Below are 15,362 nucleotides of genomic sequence, written 5' to 3'. Positions count from 1 at the left end.
AAAAAAAAAAAAATGTGATACAATAAATTAGCTTCTTGGTATATAGAAAATACCAGAGCCCTGAAACAAGCTTCCAGAAAATTGGAACAGAAATGGCGCTCCACCAAACTAGAAGTTTTCCGACTAGCTTGGAAAGACAGTACCGTGCAGTGGGGAAGAGCCCCCACTGCTGCTCCATCAGCCTTTTTTCCCAACCTAACTGCGAAGAATAAGAACAATCCAAAATGTATTTTGGTTACTGTTGCAAAGCTAACTAAAAAGCAGCATTCCCCAAGAGACAATGGCTTTCACTTCAGCAGTGATGAATTCATTAACTTCTTTGATGAAAATATCATGATCATTAGAAAGCAAATTACGGACTGGTCTTTGCGTCTGCGTGTTTCTCCAAAGCTCAATTGTCCTGAGTACACAGAACTGCCAGGACTTAGGAGCAATGGAGACACTCAAGTCTTTTGATCCTGGATCTCTTGATACATTCACGAAAATAGTCATGTCCTCCAAACCTTCCAGCTGCATACTGGACCCGATTCCAACTCAATTATTGAAGGAGCTACTTCCTGTGCTTGTCCCTCCTATGTTGAACATAATACATGGCTCCCAAACTCACTAAAAGTGGCAGTAATAAAGCCTCTCTGTTCTGCCTGCAGCTATTGAACCCTGACCTGTTCACTGGACGTGCTACCTTGTCCCGGACCTGCTGTTTTCAACTCTCTCTTTCTCTCTACTCCACCTGCTGTGAAAAGCCAACTGACATTTACTCCTGAGGTGCTGACCTGTTGCACCCTCTACAACCACTGTGATTATATAACTGACCTATCTGGTCATCTATGAACATCTTGAAGAACAATCTGGCCTTAAATGCTGTGTACTCTTGTAATCTCCACCGGCACAGCCAGAAGAAGACTGGCCATCCCTCAGAGCCTGGTTCCTCGACATTTCTTCCTAGGTGACCTGCCTTTCTATGGAGTTTTTCTTTTTTTATTGATTGATTGAAGACATTTCAGCTTTTCATTTTTAATTAATAAAAAGAAAGTTAAACATAATTCCACTTTGACAAGGTATGACTCCAAGCACCCAGAAAAGGCTACCCTCCTTGATGTTATCCTCACAAATAATCCTGACATGTATCAGTCTGGTGTTTTCTGTAAATGACCTTAGTGATCACTGTTTTACAGCCTGTGTTCGTAATGGCTGCTCAGTTAAATGACCTTTCCTATTTAGTCATAGACGCTTGCCAGAAAAATATTTATGACCTGACTTCTGTAAATTGGTATAGAATCAGCTTGATCCCCACTGTCTAAGATGCTTGGACCTTCTTTTTAATATTTTCAGTGGTATTGATAACAAACCAGCCCCCATAAAGAAAATGTGAATTAAAAACAGTTTTAGCCCCTGGTTCGACCATTTGTAAGACTCTGATCGACAACACTGTTTGTGATAACTGCAGTTGTATCTAATCTTCAATTGTATCTTTAATTTGTGACACTGTCTTTTGTGTGTATTCTGTATTTTTCTGTAATGTTTTATGGACACTGCTATTTCCTTGTTTTGCCTTCTTGCCAGGTCTCTCACGCAAAATAGGTTTTATAACCTCAATGGGTTTTACCTGGTTAAATAAAGGTTAATTTTTTTTAAATGAAATGTTCTGGCACTCCACCTCAAGAATTCTATTTGGCGAAATCTTGGCACACGCATACTCAGGCTGACTGGCTTTCGTTCAGTCAAATGAGAAACAAGTGCACTCATGCTCTCCGGAAGGCTAATTAATGTTAGTTACTTTAAGGAACAGTTCTCTCTGTGGGTCTAACCCCAAGAAGTTCTGGAAAACGGTTAAAGACCTGGAGAATTAACCCTCCTCCTCACAGCTGCCCATGTCCCTTAACGTTGATGATGTGGTTGTTACTGACAAGAAGCACATGGCTGAGCACTTTAATCACCACTTCATTAAGTCAGGATTCCTATTTGACTCAGCCATGCCTCCTTGCCAGTCCAACATTTCCTCATTTCCCAGCCCTTCTAATGCAACTATCCCTGATGCTCCTCTCTCTTTTCCCCCTGCCCCATGGTCACTGAGTCTGAGTTGCTAAAGGAGCTCCTTAAACTGGACCCCAAAAAACCATCTGGGTCAGATGGTTTAGATCCTTTCTTCTTTAAGGTTGCAGCCCCTATCATCGCCAAGCCTATCTCTGACTTTTTTAACCTGTCGCTCCTCTCTGGGGAGGTTCCCAGTGCTTGGAAGGCAGCTACGGTGCATCCTTTATTTAAAGGGGGAGATGAAGCTGATCCTAACTGTTACAGGCCTATTTCTATTTTGCCTTGTTTATCAAAAGTGTTGGAAAAACTTGTCAATAATCAACTGACTGGCTTTCTTGATGTCTATAGTATTCTCTCGGGTATGCAGTCTGATTTCCGGTCAGGTTATAGATGTGTCACTGCAACCTTAAAGGTCCTAAATGATGTCACCATTGTCCTTGATTCTAAGCAATGCTGTGCTGCTATTTTTATTGACTTGACCAAAGCTTTTGATACGGTAGACCAATCCATTCTTGTGGGCCGGCTAAGGAGTATTGGTGTCTCTGAGGGGTCTTTGGCCTGGTTTGCTAAATACCTCAAAGAGTGGAGTGTATAAAGTCAGAATCACTGCTTTGTCAGCCACTTCCTGTCTCCAAGGGAGTACCCCAATTCTCGATAGGCAGTAGCAAGCTCTCTCATCCATTTATATGCAGATGATACAGTTTTATACTCAGCTGGCCCCTCCCCGGATATTGTGTTAAACACTCTACAACAAAGCCTTCTTAGCGTCCAACAAGCTTTCTCTGTTCTGAACACCTCCGAAACAAAGATAATGTGGTTTGGTAAGAAGAATGGTGTGATGACTACCTCTTAGGGTTTAGAGGTAGTCACCTCATACAAGTACTTGGAATTATGGCTAGACGGTACACTGTCCTTCGCTCAACACATATCCAAGCTGCAGGCTAAGCTTAAATCTAGACTTGGTAATCGCTCCTCTTTCTCCCCAGCTGCCAAACTAACCCTGATTCAGATGACCATCCTACCCATGCTAGATTACGGAGACATCATTTATAGATCGACACGGAAGGGTGCTCTGGAGGGGCTAGATGTTCTTTACCATTCGGCCATCAGATTTGCCAGCAATGCTCCTTATAGGACACATCACTGCACTCTATACTCCTCTGTAAACTGGTCATCGGTATACCTAACGCAAGACCCACTGGTTGATGCTTATTTATAAAACCTTCTGAGGCCTCACTGACCCCTATCGGAGATACCTACTGCAGCTCTCATCCTCCACATACAACACCTGTTCTGCCAGTCCCATTCTGTTAAAGGTCCCCAAAGCACCCACATCCCTGGGTCGCTCCTCTTTTCAGTTTGCTGCAGCTAGTGACTGGGCAGAGCTGCAAAAAACTCGAGCTGGTCAGTTTAATACCCACCTCTACAGTCAAAGACTCAATCATGGACACTCTTACTGACACTTGTGGCTGCTTTACGTGATGTGTTGTCTCTACCTTCTTGCCCTTTGTGCTGTCTGTACCCAAATATTGTTGGTACCATGTTTTGTGCTGCTACCATTTGTTCCCACCGTGTTGTCATATGTTGCTACCATGCTGTGTTGTTGTCTTAGGTCTCTCTTTATGTAGTGTTGTAGTGTCTCTCTTGTCGTGATGTATGTTTTGTCCTATATTTTTTATTTTAATCCCAGGCCCCGTCCCTGCAGGAGGCCTTTTTCCTTTTAGTAGGCCATCATTGTAAATAAGAATTTGTTCTTAACAGACTTGCCTAGTTAAATAAATGTTAAATAAATACAAATGATGGGGTGTTTTGTGGTGATCAGTGACAAAAAAATCAAAACGTGATCCATTTTAAATGCAGACTGTAAGACAACAAAATGTGGAAAAGTCATGGAGTGTGAATACCTTCTGAAGGTACTGCCATAAATTGTCTTTCACTTAAACCAATGGTTCACAAACTGTAGGGCTAGGGGGCTAATCAACGTAAGAAACTCAGTTTAGCTTCTTTTTTTTATATAGTGAAGTCAATTGGGCTTTCAGCTTACTGTTGAATGCACAAGGTGCTGTTTTGAAATTGGGAAGTATATCAGCAGTTTTCCTCTTGCCATTGCAGACCTTACAGAGAGCAATTTTATAACATGTCAGAAAAATCCAATTGATTACTAGCCCATGTCAGCTAATGTTTTTCCAGCTAGGTATTTTACCCCATTGATTTTGTTGTAATGTTTGAGTCACTCAGATACCACATGAACACACATAAGACATGACAAAATGTGTACAATTGCAGGAAACTAGCTTTAAAGCGGCAACAAAAAAAAATGTATAGAATTGCAGGGAACATCTACCTCTTTCTTTTATTGGAAGGGTTAAGGTGTTGCCCAAATTTGTATTTCAATGTTCCACCCATTTTTATTACAAAATAATTGTTAATTCACCGGATGTCAAGGTACCTCAGATTGGTAGAAAACCTTTACAGAAGGCATTGGGTGGTTTAGCTTTACCACATTTTCTGACATACTATTGGGCTGCAAATTTCAGAGGCCTTTTGTACTGGCTACAGACTGATCGTACTGGCCCGAGACCACTCTGGGTCCAGATGGAGTCTGAATCGTGTAAACCTGCTGCACTTTCCTCTGTGTTGTGCTCATCTCTCCCAATGTCCCGAGGAAAAAGTGTGTCAACCCAATTGTGAAACAGTTTCTCAAAATGTAAAATCAGTTCTGTTTAGCCTTTAGTCTTAGAGGCTTTTCTCTGTCAGGTCCAAACAATCAGAACATTTTATTTTGTCCATCTTTAAATGATGGGGCTTTTGGCATCTGGCTCTCACTAGGCCTCTCTACACTAGACCAATTATTCTTTGATGGTACGTTCACCTCTTTTGCTCAGCTACAGGAAAAGTTCAACCTCCCCCAAACCCACTTCTTCCACTATCTCCAGACTAGGAACTTTGTTGAAACTAAAACACCTGAATTTCCCCATAGGCCTGCAAGTACAGCTATAGAGAGCATTTGTTTGTTAAACAAGCTTCCTACGGTTGCAATTTCAGATTTACAGTGCATTCGGAAAGTATTCAGACCACTTGACTTTATGCTAAAATTAAAAAACAGATACCTTATTTACATAAGTACTCAGACCCTTTGCTATGATTCCATTGATCATCCTCGAAATGTTTCTAAAACTTTATTGGTGTCCACCTGTGGTAAATTCAATTGATTGGACATGATTTGGAAAGGCACACACCTGTCTATATAAGATCCTACTGTTGGTCCCACAGTTAGTTGACAGTGCATGTCAGAGCCATGAGGTCAAAGGAATTGTCCGTAGAGCTCCGAGATGGGATTGTGTCGAGGCACAGATCTGGGGAACGGTGCAAAAAATGTCTGCTTCATTGAAGGTCCCCAAGATCACAGTGGCCTCCATCATTCTTAAATGGAAGAAGTTTGGAATCACCAAGACTCTTCATAGAGCTGGCCGCCCAGACTAACTGAGCAATGGGGGGAGAAGGGCTTTGGTCAGGGAGGTGACCAAGAACCAGATGGTCACTCTGACAGAGCTCCAGAGTTCTTTGGTGATGGGATTACCTTCCAGAAGGACAACCATCTCTGCAGCACTCCACCAATCAGGCCTTTATGGTAGAGTGGCTGGACGGAAACCACTCCTCAGTAGAAGGCACATGACAGCCTGCTTGGAGTTTGCCAAATAGCACCTAAAGGACTCTGACCATGGGAAACAAGATTCTCTGGTCTGATGAAACCAAGTTTAAACTTTTTTGGCTTGAATTCCAAGCGTCACATCTGAAGGAAACCTGGCACCATCCCTACGATGAAGCATGGTGGTGGCAGGATCAATCTGTGGGGATAATTTTCAGGGACTGGGAGACTAGTCAGGATTAAGGGAAAGATAAATGGAGCAAAGTAAGCGAGATCCTTGATGAAAACCTGCTCTAGAGTGCTCAGGGCCTCAGACTGGGGCGAAGGTTCAACTTCCAACAGGACAACAATCCGAAGCACATAGCCAAGACAACGCAGGAGTGGTTTTGGGACAAGATGTCCTTGAGTGGTCCAGCCAGAGCCTGGACTTGGAACCCGAAATCAAACATCCTCTGGAGAGACCTGAGAAATAGCTGTGCAGCGGCGCTCCCCATCCAACCTGACAGAGCTTGTGAGGATCTGCAGAGAAAAATTAGAGTAACTCCCCAAAACACAGGTTTGCCAAGCTTGTAGCGTCATGACCAAGAAGACTCGAGGCTGTAATCGCTGCCAAATATGCTTCAACAATGTACTGAGTAAAGGGTCTGAATACTTATGTAAATGTGATATTTCTGGTTTCTATTTGAAACAAACCCATAATGTCAATCACTGCACACACATGCAGACATACACACACACACATTCCATCCTCACTCAGTATGAAGCAAATCAGACTGTAAGCCTGTGTATGCACACTGCCTGGGACCCTGTAAAGCTCAGCACACAACACTACTTCAGATTGAAGCCCACTCTGCAGAGCCTAGAGTGGAAGTCAATTAGCATGCGGCAGGCCATGTGTAGCACAATGCTCATAACTTATAGTAAGAAAAGGCCATAGGTCATGTGTTCATACTGTATCAACAAACTAATGCCTGGTTAGCTGTGTGTGTTTGTGTAATTCCCTGTAAAGTTCTGTCCCAGGGAATTTATGTTAAGTGCAGGAAACAAATTGAAGAAAAGACCACCAGTATTTTATGCATTTTTGTATACTAATGTGTTTATGAAACATAGCTGACTCTATAAACACTCATATTTGGTCCATCTGTGTGTGTGTATCTGTGTTTGTGTTTGTCTGCGTCCGTCCGTGTGTGTGTTCAGGATTATCGCGACGCTGTCTGCTGATGAGCTGGGTCTGTTGCGGGAGCATATCTGTTTCCTGGACAAGAAGATACAGCCGGGTCTCTCCAAGATGCTCTGGTTCTCTGAAGGGGCATCCAACTTCCTCATCAACGACTACAGGCTGGACGCCAACAAGGGCAGAACATGAACGCACACACACACACTCTGAGTGACATTAGTCGATACAGAGTTTATCCGGTTAAATAGGTAGTTAGAGCCTTTCCTAGAGAGCTACAGTGTGTAAAACAGCCAATTGAGCTATTCATCAAGAACTTAATTAGTTGAATCAAGCTTTTTCATGTTCGGCTGTAACAAAAACGTGAATACTTTGATGCTCTCCAGGACCAGGGTTGGTAGCCATTCGGTTAGAAGGACACTTCACTGCACTCATAGACAGTAAGCTGTAGTACAGTAGTGGTTAGAGAAAAGATAAGTATTGTACAGTAAGTCATTATTACATAAATCAGTACTATACAGTAAGTTAGTATTATGAAGATTAGTATTATACAGTAAGTCAGTATTGCATAAATCAGTATCATGCAGTAAGTCAGTATTACATAAATCAGTATTATGCAGTAATTCAGTATCATGAAGATCAAATTAAATGTATTTATATTGCCCTTCTTACATCAGCCGATGCCACAAAGTGCTGTACAGAAACCCCGCCTAAAATCACAAACAGCAAGCAATGCAGGTGTAGAAGCACGGTGGCTAGGAAAAACTCCCTAGAAAGGCCAGAACCTAGGAAGAAACCTAGAGAGGAACCAGGCTATGAGGGCAGGCCAGTCCTCTTCTGGCTGTGCCGGGTGGAGATTATAACAGAACATGGCCAAGATGTTCAAATGTTCATAAATGACCAGCATGGTCAAATAATAATCACAGTAGTTGTCAAGGGTGACACAGGTCAGCACCTCAGGAGTAAATGTCAGTTGGCTTATTTATAGCCGATCATTGAGAGTATCTCTACAGCTCCTGCTGTCTCTAAGAGAGTTGAAAACAGCAGGTCTGGGACAGGTAGCACGTCCGGTGAACAGGTCAAGGTTCCATAGCCGCAGGCAGAACAGTTCAAACTGGAGCAGCAGCACGGCCAGGTGGACTGAGGACAGCAAGGAGTCATCACGCCAGGTGGTCCTGAGGCATGGTCCTAGGGCTCAGATCCTCCGAGAGAGAGAAAAAGAGAATTAGAGAGAGCATACTTAAATTCACACAGGACACCGGATAAGACAGGAGAAGTACTACACATATAACAGACTGACCCTAGCCCCCCGACACATAAACTACTGCAGCATAAGTACAGGAGGCTGAGACAGGAGGGGTCAGGAGACACTGTGGCCCCATCCGAAGATACCCCCGGACAAGGCGAAACAGGCAGGATATTTCCCCACCCACTTTGCCAAAGCACAGCCCCCACACCACTAGAGGGATATCTTCAACCACCAACTTACCATCCTGAGATAAGGCCGACAAGGCGCCAACCCAGACAGGAAGACCACGTCAGTGACTCAACCCACTCAAGTGACGCACCCCACCTAGGGATGGCATGGAAGAGCACCAGTAAGCCAGTGACTCAGCCCCTGTAATAGGGTTACAGGCATAGAATCACAGTGGAAAGAGGGGAACCGACCAGGCAGAGACAGCAAGGGCGGTTCGTTGCTCCAGTGCCTTTCTGTTCACCTTCACACTCCTGGGCCAGACTACACTCAATCATATGACCCACTGAAGAGATGAGTCTTCAGTAAAGACTTAAAGGTTGAGACCGAGTCTGCGTCTCTTACATGGGTAGGCAGACCATTCCATAAAAATGGAGCTCTATAGGAGAAAGCCCTGCCTCCAGCTGTTTGCTTAGAAATTATAGGGACAATTAGGAGGCCTGCGTCTTGTGACGTACATGTAGGTATGTACGGCAGGACCAAATCAGAGAGATAGGTAGGAGCAAGCCCATGTAATGCTTTGTAGGTTAGCAGTAAAACCTTGAAATCAGCCCTTGCCTTAACAGGAAACCAGTGTAGGGAGGCTAGCACTGGAGTAATATGATCACATTTTTTGGTTCTAGTCAGGATTCTAGCAGACGTATTTAGCACTACCTGAAGTTTATTTAGTGCTTTATCCGGGTAGCCGGAAAGATCAGTATTATACAGTAAGTCAGTGTTACATAAATCAGTATTATGCAGTAAATCAGTATTACGTAAATCAGGATTATACAGTAAGTCATTATAACATAAATAAGTATTATGCAGTAAGTCAGTATAACATAAATCAGTATTATGCAGTCAGTCAGTATTATGTAAATCAATATTATACAGTAAGGCACTGTTATGTAACTCTGTATTTTACAGTACTGTGCTCTGCTCCTGGGCCAGGGTTTAGATATGCAGCTGTAAACCCTGTAGATACACTATAGCAACAGGATGTGGCTTTCTTAGCTCCCTGCTTTTACAAACCACCTCCATATCTCTCTCTCTCTCTCTCTCTCTCTCTCACACACACACACACACACACACAAAACAGACTGCTGTTGTTGTCATCATTCTGCGGTCAGCATTTTCTAGACCTATAAAAATTGGATCTGTGAAACGAATTCAGCTGCCAGCAGAAAATGCACACACACGCAGCCTGGTGCAAGCCGTGATGCATGTGTTTTGAGACATTAATGTTGTATCCAGTGTACAGAGGGCTATGTGTCTGTGTGCGTACGTGCGTGCGTTTCTCCATAGGGAAAAGGAGGGTAGGAGAGATGTATAGAAAAAGAAGGAGAGGTGGAGAGGAAGGGGGGGTTAGAGTACTGTATGACATATATATACACATAAACCCTTCTGCATTTCATTTGTATTCCATTCCAATGCCAAATAAGCTAATATTAGAAAGCAGGGGGGGGGGGGGGGGGGTTATGTGATACAAGGGTAAATGTATGGTAAGAGACACAGGAGAGTTTCAGCGCATAGCCTGGTTGCAGATCTGTAAGTGCTATAATTGCATGCGTGACAATGACTATAGGAGTTGGCAAGACAGCACAAACTGATCTAGGGCTGTTATGCTACACTGCTAGCTAACAGTATAATCATAAATTACGTGTTGTGCTAGTATACTACAGCGGGGGTTCCCAAAAACTTTTTCACTCGGGCATCCCTTTCATCATTGGGCAACTCATCTATTTCTATGGCGGAGAGAACATTTTGTAAGTTTAAAGCTTATTTCCTGCAATTCTATCCATTTTACAATGGAGTGGAGAGAATATTTTGCAGTTTTAAAGCTAATTCCCTACAATTCTACACATTTTGTCATGTCTATTGTGTGTTCATGGGATATCTGTGTGACTCAAACTTTATCACAAAATCAGTGGGCTACAAAACTTTAGCTGACATGGGTTAGTTACTCTGGGCATTTCTGGCACCAAATAGCTTTCTAATATACACAATGATGGGGAAAAAAGCCCCAAAACTGCAAATTCACTACCCAATTTCACAATTGCACCTTGTGTATTCTACTGTTACAGCTTTCAAGAGTCAGTTGAATGAGTTCCTTAAAATAAATATATATATATATATAGTAGAATATATGCTGCGACCAACTGCGACCACCCTGGCGACGGGAGCGCCCCATGGTTTGGGAACCCCGGTGCTACAGTAGGCTTTGCCGACATTGCGTTGGATGCTATGATGGTTCACTACGCTGCTACACTATAAGTAATGCCTTGTCTTCCAGAGTGTCGTTATAGGGGCTCAGGCAATCAGACAGGTTGAGCAGCAGCATGCATAATGAACACTAACGCTCATTTGCAGGGATTCATGCCACCGCACCGCGCCCTTCTCCCCCTCTCCCCTTTCCCCCTCTCCTCTCTCCCCCTTTCCCCTGTCTCTCCTCCCCTCTCCACTCTCTCAGGAAGTTTAAGATCAGGTTTGTGTCGAGCCAATGTCAAGATCTGTCGAGCCCAAAGTCAAAAAGGTCATTGTCTGTGAGTGCTGTTTTCCTTGTAGTAGCTAAGGGAGAGAGAGAAAATCTGCTAAAAAGATCTGAACTGACTCAGAGCAGCCCCTCTCTCTACTCCTGTCCCCCCCCCCCCCCCCCCCCCCCCCCCCAACTACTCTTCTCTCGCTCACGGAGGCTTATTCTGCGCGGCAGGCCTTATCCCCATGAAAGCCTTACATTTCGGAGATCGGAGTTGGGATCTGGAATTCTGAGTGAGAGCTGGATTACTCTCTATGAATTAGGTCTGGCTTCCAGAGCAATATGAGAGAAGAGCTAGTCATCTCTGCAGCTTCCCTCCTCTTCTGTCTTCGGGGTGTACAGGGATCTAGAATTTGAGGGGGACCAGCAGTGCCACCACCAGGCCCACCACCAGGCCAAGCTCCTGAGGCTCAGCTCAGCACATCAGGACATCGTGGCCATCATGCCCCAGGTCTATAAGATCTTCCTCACAGACGGGCCTGAGGTGTGTGTGTTGTGGTAGGGGATGGGTGTGTGTGGGAGAGTACCTATTCCCTGCTAGTTTCTGCTTACTTACTTTTTTGGCCTAATTTGTCCTCATAAAATAGTGGCTAGCAAGATAATTCCATGAGATGATTTCATTATAGAAAATGAAAACTGTCCATCCAGAAAATATCTTCATTAGAACTTCACCTGTGGATGAAATTACAAATAGATGCCATTAGGTGGTTGAGCGAGTAGATGATGGACTGATGATAGTGAATGTGCAGTGCTATCTACATAAGTGTGTGTGTTGTGTGTGTGTGTGTGTGTGTCTCTCTCAGATCCAGCAGCACTGGGTTGTACACACAGAGACGATGGATGGCATGTGGTCCCTACAGGAGCTGTCCAAGGCCATCAGCGGAGACAGCAAGACCTCACCCAACCCCCTCTTCTGTTCAGGGTGCATGTGGTGCTGGGCCAGGAGGCCCCCGGAGCCAACTCACAGGTACATATTCAAACAGACAGAAAAGCACACGCACTTAATCACATGCATGCACATGCACACACACACACACACCGTTTTTAAAACGTGTGCATAAGCATTGCAGATTGAAATAGACTTCAAGGCTTCAATAAAGAGATATTGATATTTCGGTCACGTTCACACTCAGTCTCACGAGGGATTCTGGCAATATTACTCCTACACGTACTAACACACACCCAAACAAAAGTCTCATGTTTGAAAGTCGAACAATGTCATCCGTTCTCAGTGTCTGATGACATTTGACATTGTAGCATTTCCACGGTCGCAGCGAGAGACACAGTCACACAGGTGGACACCTCCACACTATTTAGAATACAATGAAAGAGAACATTGTTTGTCCTTGTCTCACCAACACAGGGCATTAAGCAGCAAGCTTACATACGGAGAGCATTATACATCACCCTCACTTTATTTATTTCTCCCCCGCTCTCTCCCTCACTCCCTCCCCACTTTAGAAATCAGCCATGACATATGATTTAGGCTTAATGTATGTAACATACTGTATCTGCATCAAGTGATAGACTAAGAGGGTAGGGTTCAGAATGCTTTAACATGTTGCCATTCTCTATACAAGAGGATCCGTTTATGTTATTAAAACGTACACGATTAAAGTCATATTTCATCAAATCTTTATCCAGGAATCATGAGGGGAATGTAAAGTTCAGATAGGCTGTTGGATAATGATTGGAGTTCTTTAGGTCTTTGACTAGAGAGGCAGAACACGTTGGTTAGTGTAAGTGGCAATGGGTCGTGTTTTTGTCTGTCTGTCTGTCTGTCTGTCTGTCTGTCTGTCTGTCTGTCTGTCTGTCTGTCTGTCTGTCTGTCTGTGTGCGCATCAACAAGTAGCATTCTCCCCGACCCTTCAGAAGCTACCACAGACCGCGAAAAACATAATTTCTCAGCTGATCAGCACCATCTCTGTGTTCAAATGCCTCCCACACCTCACATGCAGACTCTCACAGAGGAAACCTGTTTGCTGCATCATAGGTAACACACAAACACATAGGTTAGATCCCTCTCATCCCTCTCCTGATTCTTGCCCTGTTCTTCAGTTCATTCCTCTTCTTTGTCTTCTCTTCTGACCCCTCACCTTTTCTCACCTCATCCATCTTTCATTTTTCACTCATTCTCTTCATATAGATCCCCTAGATTTCATTTAGTCTCTTCATCCTTACCCCCATCCCCCCTTCCCTCCTCCTCTTCATTTGCACTCCATCCTCACCCCCCTGTCCAGTATCACCCCTGCTCATCCCTCGTTACCATACCTCCTCCTCACCTTCATCCCCTGCTCCTTCACCCTCGCCTTATTCTCTCACAACATTTCCTAACCCCGTTCCTCTTATTCCATTTCTCTCCATCCTCTCTTCTCATCAATCCATTTTAATCAGCTCTCCCTGTCAGCTGTCTCCTGGGTTGAATGACAGCGGGTCTTCCACAGGGAGTAACAAGTCTCCCTCTGACTCTGGCTTTAATCAAACAGTCAGAAGATGGTGGACTGGAGTAGACCAGAGGTTGCTCTCCATGTGTGTATATGTGTGTGTGTGTGTGAGTGTGTCTGTCTGTCTCCAGCCATATCTCCATTGAGGGGGAATACTACAACTGTTAGGTTCTGAACCCTAATCAGCATGGTCTAGTTGATCCCCAGTGACACCCGCCAGGCTGTTAAATGTGTTCACTCATGAAAAGTGTAAGTGCCTGTTACAATGTGTCAAAAGGGTGTCAACTCACTGTATTTAACTATGTGTGGAAGCATGTGCTCTTATGTAGTCAAGTATACAGCACTCTATGTACCATATGGTGAGTTTGAGGTAGAAGGTGCTTTTATCAACTGATCTCAGATCAGGCTAATATACGCAACATTTTAACCATAGTCATTTGTATTTGTTTATCCTGGTTTGTCTCATTTAGATACAATTCTATTTCGCAAGAGAGGATGGAATGAATTTAAAGTTTAAACCAAAATATCTGACCTGGTATCAGTTGTTAGAATAGGTGCTTTTACCTCTTCTCTCACTTACTCCATAAGGTGATTCCTTTACACATCCCCCTCTCTCTCTCGCCAACCACAGAAAGATGAGGACATTTCCAACATAGCTGATCCTGTATCAGATGTTAGGAGCTTTGACCTATTTTATATGGTGATCCTCTCCATCTCTGACCCCAGAACAAGATGAGGAGATTGGCAAGATCCAGGCAGCGGGAGCAGCAGGGATGACAGCTAACACAGGCTTACCTGAAGCCCTGGGACAAACACAGAGAGATCCAGGGGATCAACAAGGACCCCTTCATCAAAAGACACCAGCGCCTCAACCCCCCCGTGTCCTCCTTCGACGCCGTCTTCGCCAGGTCTGGCAACATGGATAGGAAGGGGGAGGGGTGGTAGCTTGTTTGCCAGATTTGTTTCTGCTTCTGGCTTCAACCCATATTAGTCCAAAATTATACTTGGCCAACATTTGTGTTCTGCGTTCAAAACTGTATGAAAGTACAGTAAAATAAAATACAAAACAGATTTGAACAAAGGTCAGAATGAATTCAAAGAAAGACACATGTCTGATTGTTCTATCGACAAAGCTCAATAACAAAGTGCTGAGCCAGACCAGTATGTAGTGTACACGCATGGAGTGTTGACTCTCCAACGATTTACATAGCACTGTCCCAGACAAATCCATAAGACAATATTGCACACTCTCACTGTCTAGTCTGCAGGCTTAGACATGTTTACCATGCACATCCACATGACAGGATCTATATGTTCAACACTGAGGTCACATAGGAGAGTTGGGTTGGAGTTGGAGGTGGACCTTCAGAAGATAGTGTCAGATCCCTTCCCATCCATGAACAGTTTGCTATTCTGGAGAAGTATGATGTCACCGGGGACCAGGCTGTGAGTAGCACACACACACACCACACACGGATGAACACACATATGCACAGTACGTGCACACACACACCCAACCCCCACACACACCTCTAAGCCCCCTTCTCTCCCCCCAGGTGCAGGAGATGTTGGAGGGCCTGAATGGGTAGTAGGTGTGGTTCCAACAGGTGGTCATAGACAGTGACATCATGCTGGAGAATCACAAGGACAAGTTCAAGAGCAGCCTCGTCTTCTCAGCATAGCAGTTCAGAAAGAGAGATGCACCTGCTAGCACACACAGCCAAACACAGATAACTTATAGCCACACTTATAGCCATAAATACAGAAGATCACGTACAGATGCACATGAGGGTTGGCGTGAATTCCATTTGAATTCTTCAGAAGATTTAACTACAATTCCAGCTCAAAAATAGGGAAATCCATATTGAAACTTCTTGATTTGGAATTGTCATTAACTTCCTGAATTGACTGGATTGAAACAGAGTTTGGCCCAACCCTGCTATACACATGCACCCAGGTTTGAATCTCAGAGACTGTAAGGTATCATAACAGTAGCACCATAGGGATGCTTATGGAGCGATTTCAATGCCAACAGAAATTGTATTTGAATTTTATAATTTTGAATTTGTGTT

The sequence above is a fragment of the Oncorhynchus kisutch genome, linkage group LG16 (genome assembly GCF_002021735.2).
Source record: "Oncorhynchus kisutch isolate 150728-3 linkage group LG16, Okis_V2, whole genome shotgun sequence".
NCBI classification, from domain to species: Eukaryota; Metazoa; Chordata; class Actinopteri; order Salmoniformes; family Salmonidae; genus Oncorhynchus; species Oncorhynchus kisutch.
The sequence above is the reverse complement of the archived record's forward strand: the minus strand, read 5'-3'. Positions refer to the sequence as shown.